Here is a 9,765-nt window from a genome sequence, read left to right as displayed (position 1 = left end):
TGGCTAACAAACTAAACTTCGGAATGTTATATGACTAAAGTACCTTATGGAGAGCCGTAGGGCTGACACCACATCAAAATAACGTCATATGACAAATTTATTGACTCATTCAACGTGTCATCATCGGTAGTCATTGTTATTTTGCTGCCAGACTCATGCAGTTATAAAAAAATACTATATGTATTGTTTAAGAAACTAGGTTGTTGGGATTTTCTAACCCAATATGATAGGCGTAGTTTTTCGTATAAATCGAGATACCGTCGGCCTAATTCTATTTATCATTTTGAAATGTCATTTTGAATGAATATGATCGTGCTGTCTGCGCTCTGTTCAATAATGATGTGCTTAATATTTTGTTACAATAACAATCATATTACTCTCAAACCTCGACGTGTCAATAGTTGCGATCAAGCTACCCATTGGAAAATAAATTGGCTACAGTGAATTTCTTGAGATTTTATAAAATAATATTAAATCCCTTAAGGTTAATAACAAAACATAATTATATGTTTACGTCTAAGCTTGTTTGTTATGTTAAAGTGTCTATGTTAAAGTCTTTTGTATTGTCTAAAAGGTCGTTTTTTTTCTTTGAAACTATTCAGTATCAACCCTAAGATTGGGTCAATTTGCTTATCGCCTTGCATCTATCTGTTCTTTGTTATGTAGAGTTGTTTGTAGCGGGAAGAATTCACGGTCCGGTTACATTAATGACTTTTTTGATCTGAAATTACTCACGAGACATCAAAAAGCAAAAAATCAAAAGTTTAAGTGAATTATTAAGCACTCTTCATGCAGATGCGATGCAGAGAATAAGACAGGTTACTATAAGGGGCCCTGAGGGACATCACGTAAAAGAAACCTCCTTGATACCATTACAAATTCGAATGAGTTTCTATTGCAATTTTAATTTTGTAGGTGGTATAATTTTGTGTTACAACTTATGTCTCCTTGGTTTGCGAAAACTAATTAATCTACTATCTGAAACAATGCCACAAAACGTACTATGTTATCATGAAGAACGATAAGTTATACACATACCGGCAAATTTAGCGGAACACAAACTAAATTTCCAAAATAAGGCAGTGTTTTTTAAAAGTGTGGTCGGTTAGGTGATTTACTTTTTTTTATTTTTTCGATTGTCTTTTTTCACTCATTTGTTTTAATTTGCAACTAATGCGTTCTTGTGAATTTCGTATACTTTAGTAGAAAAAAATTATATATTTATTCTGTTTCTGATTTGACACAAAATACAAAAATCCATTTTGTTTAATTAAAAACTTTACTAAAGCTGTACTGTCTATGTAAAAAGATTAGGATCTTAGGAAATTAGGATTCAAATTTCTACTTTACATCTAATTCTTACTTATTTATTTCTATATGTCTTATTTTCATTTATTTATTTACTGCGTTGGCTTGGTTGGAAGAGATCTCTTTTAGAGATAAGTCGTCCTTTGCTTACCTTTTGTACGTTCAATATTTCTTTTATATTTATTTTATGCTTTGAAAAAAATATGTATATTTAAAGGTAAAAAACCTATTTCATATTTTCACTTTTTTGTCCCGCTAAATGTGCCGGTGTGTGTTTACATTGTCGAAAAAAGATAATTGCTACCCCGTTCAAGATAAACTTCATTTCATTATTTTCTAAATTAAACAATATTAAGTAGGTAAGCACGATTGTCAATTATTATTTACGAAACAGATTCTGCGTTGTAAATTTTTCAAAAATAAATTTCAATTGTCAAATGCCTATCAATAGGAAAACAAAATAACAGGTAACAATTCAATTTTGTTTTATTTATATAAAAAACATACAAAAAGTTAAATTATTAAATCTTAACAAAGCATTAAATTTCAAAATACATTTTTACAATATCACTCTCATGATAAAACTTTCAGCATTTAAGAATGATGATGAATGATGAATGTCGTCTAAGAATCATTATACCAATAATAATACATTTTTTATTATTAATACATGTTCTATGGTTCTCTATAACATACCATTTTACACTTATAAGACACATTTTCTTTCATAGGTTCATGAGACAATATAACCGCATTATCTTGTGATGCAGATTTTACCATATCGTTCGTAAGTTGAGAACCTTCATTTCTAAGTTTAGGGCTAGATAGTTTATTAGGTTTTAAAGATTCTCTCAATTTGGTTATGAGGGGACTTTCAGTAGGTTTCGATAATGTGAACGCTGACTTCTTCAGTTCAGGTAACTTTTCTGATGACATTTCTTTAGCTCTTAAATTTTTAAAGTTAGGCAAACTTACAGTTTTGTCAGTTGAAGTTCTCGCACTTGATGCTTGCAATGTACTAGATCGTAATTGAGTGCTGTCTAGATCTGAAAGAATGTGTTTTGCTCGAGTATCAGGCTTTACTCTAGAAGGTTTCACTTCACTTGCAAAGCCTGATGTATCTCCGAAGTTAAATCTAGATTGTGATTTTACTTTTGACATTTTTGAGACAGATCCTTCATTTCCTTGAGTAGAAAGGCGTCTTAAGGATGAAATCGGGAGTGTTGACTTGGAATTAGATAATGTAGATGATGATACTGGACGGGAGTTAGTCAAACTTGCACTTTGACCAATTTTTGGTAATTTTATCAAAGCTCTTTCATTTTGGTCAAATCCTGCTGGTTCTTTAACAGCCGTGAGCTTACTTTTCCTCAATTTAACATTCGAATGCCGCTCTAAGGGCTTTGCGAATGGTGGCTTCACAGAAGTTACTATTAACTTGGGCACTTCTACAGATTTGGGTGTGAGGGAACTTGCTGCTTTGGACATCTTAAAGGGTTTTAAGTTGGCTTGCTGGTTGACGGGTTTCTCCTGTCCAGTTTGAGAAGGCTTGTGCACTCGAAAACCAGGTTTCCTTTGTGATTTTGTGAACTTAGTTGGTTGTGATGCTCTCAAATTACTTGATATAGTTGTTTCACTGAAAGGTGACTCTAATTTTAAAAGATTTGGAAGTCTTGGCATTGTCAGCGTTGGCAAGTTAGTTTGCTCTGTTATATGATCTTGAAACGTTTCCAGTCTATCTTTCAAGTCAGTGTGAATACCGTGTAATTTGTCTTTCATGTCTTCATGTGCATTTGATACCATTTCAAGTAAGTCAACTCTAGGTTTTGCTAACTTTTCACCAGCATTGTTTATTCTAGCCTCATTTAGAGTTGACGCCAAGCTTTGCTGTAGATTTCTGACAGTGTTTTCAGTGTGTGATCTTATATTATCACCCAATGTTTTAGTGGCTTTTAATGTCTCAAGTGGATTTATTCTTGGGATTTTCAGTGGATTTAACAGAGTCTCATCATTGCTTTTCAGTTCTCCTATGTTAGGTAGATTTCCCAGTGGGTTTCCTAATGTCACTGATGGTTTGAGATTTAGTAGGCTAGACCTAAACATTGGCTTTCTAGCATTTAGTGCTCCTAATTTAGAAGGTCCAAAAGTAAGAGTTGCACCAAACAAACTGCCATCTTTACCTAAAGAAGATTGTAGCTTAACAGGCCTGATATCTAACATTTTTGGAACCGCCAATTTAGTTTTAAATGAATTTAAATTGAGGCTCGGTATTTTGGATGCTGTCGGAGTTGACTGAGACAGTGGGCTGAGTTGAAATATATCTAAGTTTAGATTCTCGAAAGGATTTTGCAACCCACTCATAGTTGACTTTGAATTAATAGTACTAGCATCTGCAGACATGATGGGATTGTCGTCTGTACAATCAGTATTTGGATCAAATTCAGAGGATGACAGCTCTTCGTCGTTGGCGGCTTCTTTATTACCTTTAAAAAGATTTGAAATACTAGATGTAATGTCATCCAAGGATGGTACAGGTGGCAGTTGTGAATTTCCATTTAAAAGGTCTCCTAAACTGGGAAGAACTGGTGGATTTAGCATGGAATTGTCAAACAAGGACGATGGTTCTAGAACCTGTTGCGTAAGTGTTGGAAGGATGCTAGCTCGGTGTTCACTGGCCTCTACTGCCATTTCTTGTGGCTTAGTTTCTCTGGCCAACTTTTCTATAGCCTCATCTGACGTAGCACTTTTAAAAGAATCTACATGAGCTTGGCAAGTGGATTCTTTATTTAAATTTTCGTCGACACCTTGATTAAAATCTGTATTCGCTACATCGTCATTAGCATTTGTTTGGATATGCTCAAATGGTGCTTTCGATACAATACCTGTTTCAAAGATTTCGGTGTGGTGAGTTGAATCTAAAGTTTCTGAATCAGAAATATGTGCGTCTTCATTAGAATTTTCACCAAGTGTTTCATTCTCATCATGTAATTGTGTTGGATTTTTGGGGTTTAGTATCCTGTCTGCTTTACATTCAAAGTTATTTGACACACGAACATCTTGATCAGTATAACTTTGATGCAACAATGAGTTTGGCACATCTTGCAAATCTTTGGTACTTATTCCATTGTCAGTACCGCGCGCTGATTTTTCGATTATTTTGGTAGGCCCTCTCTCCGCGTCAGAAATTCCATCCACTGCTGAGCGTTCTTTATTTTCTATTGTATTTTGACCGTCTTGTTTTGCAAGTCTTGATAAACTAATAATCTCGCCATTGGGTTTTTGTAGGTTATGTAGCCTCAAAACAATACTTTCCTTCAAATCTGATAACTTGTTCCTTTTTGGTAATGCTTCTTGCTTTAATGTTTCTGCATTACGATTTTCATCCATGAACTGGTTTTCTTTACCAGGTATATTTTTTGCTGGACAGCTACAATTTTCTGTACCACCGAAATCTGCTGGGGCTTCTTTTTCTACTTCTTTTTCTAAAATTATTGACTCAGGATCTATTATATGATCATCAGTGATAATTTCTTTATCTCCTTTTACAATTCCACTAAAACCAGGACCTTCAGATAAAAGCGATTCGTCAATATCCTGTCCAGCAACATCGAAGTCTTCGTTGACTTCTTCTCCGTCAGGAATACTTGCTTCGATTATGTTAATTTCGCTATTTGATGGTTCGTTTTCAATGTTAAAAATTATTTGATCAGTGCCAGGAGCTCCGTTTTCGTCAATTATTAACTCAAAACTATCATTAGAAGAGTCAAACTCTTGCTCTCCACCTTCAGGAACTTTACTAAGCTGTTGTGTAGGTGTTTGCTCAATATTCTGATTTGATTCTGCGTCATGTTCTTCGTTACTAGTTGTAAGTACTTCAGAATTATCACTAAATTGTTGACCAATACCTGGAAAGAAATTTCCATTCGAGTTTTGAACCAAACTATCTTGTTGTTCTAGTGAATTTTCATGGGTAGTGATAACTTGATTATTTTCTGGTGCATTCGATGAACTATCTTGTTGTAGTGAGCTTTCATTGGCAGTGATTAATTGATTATTTTCTGATGCACTTGGTAAAGCGTCTAGTATTTCAGTTTTAGCTTTTTTTCCTCTAGGAATTAACTGATCGTTGCTCTGTGTAGAGGTTTGTTCTACATCGCAATCTTTATTCACTGCAGAGCTAATCAATTTGTCATTGAATCTAGCTGCAGGTTTAAAAACAGGTATCTCAATCTTCACTTTGGTTGTTTTTGGTGACATCAATTCTACGTCTTTTAACTTCAATAAGTTCTTCAAAACAAATGGGGCTCTTCTTGTTGCACTTAAGTCAAGAGGTAACAAAGAAGGTAATCCAAGTCTAGGAACCTTACTGCCCTTCGTAACTTCTACGAACTGCTCATCTACGTTACTGGGTGATGTCTGGCTGTCATTCGTAATACTTATTTGTTTCCTAGATTTATTCACGCTCCACTTTGGTACTGTAAGATCTAGTGGTTTCAGTGACTTTGAGCCACTGAACTTTTTTAGAGTGGGGCTCAGTTTAAATTCAGGGATTTTCTGAAACGCTGGTGCTATACTCAACCTTTTTGGACTGTTATCAGTACTATGTAATTTTATGTTACTTTCACGCAGTTTGAATAAATTCTTCAAAGACCCACTTTCGATTGATTTAGGTTTAGGGAACAATTTTAAGATGGAAGGATCAGTTTTCAGTGTAAAGTCTTTCAAGGCTCTATTCATTGCTACATTTTCCTTTACATTACTGGCACCTTCTTCCATATCTTCTATTTTCCTATGCATGAGCTTAGGGTCGATTTTAAAAACACCCCGTAAAGGTTCTTTTCTTACCTTACCTAAACAAGATCGGCTAAGAGGATAAGCGAAGCGAACTTCTTGAGTATTTGAAGCTTCGGGTAACGCGTCATTATCTCTGTCAGAAGAATTAACAACTATAACCACATTTTTAGCAGCTTCAGATGTTGTATCGCCGTGGGCTGGGTCATTATTGATAGCATTCCTCGCGGCATCTCTTGCCAAGGCATCATTATACTCTTCATCTGTTGCTTCTCGCAGCGTTTCTAATACGGATGAAGCTAGGTCGACTTCTGGGTGTAGCAGTGGTTTTGTATCTTCTTTTGTGTCGACAGGCCTGAAAGTGTTTTAATTGTACAATAAAAAAATCTTTATGATTTAAAGTGTCATTGAACATACAAGTAATTAAAATTTAATTTAATTTTTATTTAAGAAAAGGCTGGTGCAAAAGCACATACGTATAAATGTAGAGTACAGCCGCTAAATGAAATATAATTATCTGAGTTTCTGCCAGCAGCTATAGTAGGGAAGTACAAATTTATTAGAACGCCATGCCATGATTAGATGAGGATGCCATAATGAATTAATGCTGCAAGTGTTACTAGTATATGTATTAATATATAATAGGTACAATATTTCGTTTAATATATCGTATAAACATTATTAACTTTTTCTAATAATAAATTTGTCTTAAAACATGTTCGAAAACGCAAACAAATTCACTCCAGGCAATCGCTGGTCGCTACCGCAGCACAATCGCTACGCTCACTCAGCTCGTGCTGCTTTTTCATATGCTATCCTAACCTACTAAAGGAGGTGCACATTACAAGTACATTTAATGCAAGTTTTACTTTCTAGTATTTAAGCTTTTATTGTACCGTACCATTTTAATTTGAATATAAATTTTTATTTACAAAGCTACTTAACTAGGAATTCTTCGGAAGGGCGTAGAAAAATTATCTCAATTAACAATACATTAAATGATTGTTATGTAAAACATTGTTGAAATGTTTATTGCATATTAAAAACATCTAATTTAATATCTAATATATATCTAATCTTAAATCTGAACAAGGGGCAGTTTCAGTTCTATAAATAAAATTAATTTTAAATTTAGGCTCTCGCTCGTCGCACCTGAGTTTGACCCTTGGATTATATTTATAATACATTATACTCAACGAATGTTATATCTGAAATATTTATATAAAACGTACATTATTTCATTGGAACTTATATAGATTGAAAGTTGTGATATCTATCATTTACTATATCCAATAACACTTTGTATTTTTTGATTTTACAGGTTTACACGATGTACAGATGAAATTAAGGTAACGCTTTTTATAGCATATTGCCAATATTTTTACACGTGCAGCCTGTGGGGTCAGCTACACACGGCGGACATACGGTGCACTGCGCATCTAATGCGTTCAGAATGCTGTTCCGACTTCCACCTTTCTGTAGTGCGTCAGCAATGTTTGCTGAGAAATATGTAGACGATGTCTACGCTATCATGCGAACGCGTAGCGCATCGCTACGCTTACACGGACGGCATCCTGAGCACAAGACATTAGCGGAAAGATGGGAGTCCTCAATACTGGGGCGGTAGTGCGGAGCCAGATATCCTGTAATTGGTTGGGTACGTTGTGCTCCCATACACATATAAACATAGGAATAATTCTGTTTTGTTTTGATTATTATTTTAAACCTAACACTAGCTTAAGTACTTTTCTTTACTAACAAATATTATGGACGAATAAATGAACCTGAAATAAATGGTTATTATTATTATATCACACAAGAATAATATTCTCAAATGATAACCACAAATATGTTGAGCTTAATGCGCAGGCCACCGCGAACGAAGCTAAGCTAACTTAGTTTAGCTCTAAGCTAAGCTAAAGTTCTCCGCTCCAGTCAGAATATTGTTCATACTTCGGTTCACACCGCGAACAAAAGAAACCGAGCTAACTAAACTAAACCAACGATCCCGCTATCTACGTAAAATATGTCGCCCTTCTGCCGTCCTTCACCCCCGCACTAGTCACCATCGACTATGTATTTTTTAGCTTAACTTTGCATGAAACTACGTGAGCTTAATCTATATTAAGTTAGTTTAGCTGGCATTGTTAGTTGCATGCAACTAAGTGGACTAAGCTAAATCAGCTAGCTTCGTTCGCGATTCGGCCAGGGCTTTATTTGGACCAAAAATATGTCATTTGTTATTATACCGAATGTATCGTACCCGGTAACCTATCACAAACTCGATTTTTTTTTCCGAAATAACGTTTGTTCGAATTTTCATTACACCGAAAACCGAATTATAACGAAACCGTTGTTCTTTCAGGATATGTTGGATGTTTATCGTAAAGACACGATTAGGTTAAGTTAGGTTTAAAAGAAAAAACATTTTCCTCTCAAAATTACTTTCGAGGTTATGAAAATTCGAGCAAACGTTACTTCTGGAAAATGTCATTTCGGACTACTGATATGTAATCATCGTACCCGTGCGGCTTTATTACACTTATGGTGAAAATTTGACTTACAACTTTAATTCCTAACTTAAGTACGTTTGTAGCATCTCGCTAACGATAAAAAAAAACTTTTGTAGAACGTGTTAAGTCACTGCATTGCATAGGCTAGGGGGTATTGGCAAGAGTTTACTCTTTCATTAAAGGATATCTCGCTCGATACTTCCAATGAACACTAGGCCAGTTTAATTTTTTGGTCATCTCCATTTTTGTGTTGTCATTTGTCCATTTATTTCACAAAATTCGTTTTTCTGTTTTATTTTCAAATTTTGTTATTTGTTTCTTAATTTCACAAAATTCGTTTATCTGTTTTATTTTCGAATTTTTTTTTAAATGCTGAAGACGGTGGTTGATGGTTGGATCGGTGGCGAATTTAGAAAAGTTCGTGGCCTAATTACCTTACAGGGAATCGAACCCAAGACCTCCTCATTCAACGGTGTAAACCGCTGGGCTACCGAGGTCGTCTGTATTATACAATATTTTTAAAATCCAGCCCTTTACAAATAAAAATGTAAGAGAGTATATATTTAGTTAGTAGACTTACTTTATGAGAGCCCGAACAGGATGCACTGCTCGCGGAATGAATATCGATGGCGATCCCTCGGAGTCAGCTCCTCGAAACCGACACGGGCAGTCGTCCACACCAACTTCCCGAGGATTAGAAGCCGCAACCAATGTATCTGCGACCAACTGATTACCAGCAGCAGAACTGGAGCCAGGACATGGGCAACATTCAATGCCCAATGGGTGTGGCGGTTCGACATTACCCGGCTCTTCTGACACTGGTAGGGATGTTATCTAGAATTTAAATTATAAGAAATGTTTTAATTAATTTTTTCATGACAATAGTTTTGACATAGTATAATAAAGCATGAGTAGTGTCACTTCCGCTTGTTCGCCGCGTTTGTATCTACACGTTCCGTCGCAGCGTAAGGTTATTGTACAATAGTCTCCTCTTGCTTAAAGTTATGAAAGTTTGTAGCGAATGCAAAAGAATTTTTATAACTTAATTTAATGTAATTGTCTAAGAAGGATCAAAACCCTCGTCAAGGGCACATTATTCAGACCGGGACGTTCAATTGCACCAATCAGCTAACACCACATAAATTTTGGAGTA

Source organism: Hyposmocoma kahamanoa, unplaced genomic scaffold, assembly GCF_003589595.1.
Source record: "Hyposmocoma kahamanoa isolate Upper Pololo Valley unplaced genomic scaffold, ASM358959v1 120, whole genome shotgun sequence".
NCBI lineage: Eukaryota > Metazoa > Arthropoda > Insecta > Lepidoptera > Cosmopterigidae > Hyposmocoma > Hyposmocoma kahamanoa.
The sequence above is the reverse complement of the archived record's forward strand: the minus strand, read 5'-3'. Positions refer to the sequence as shown.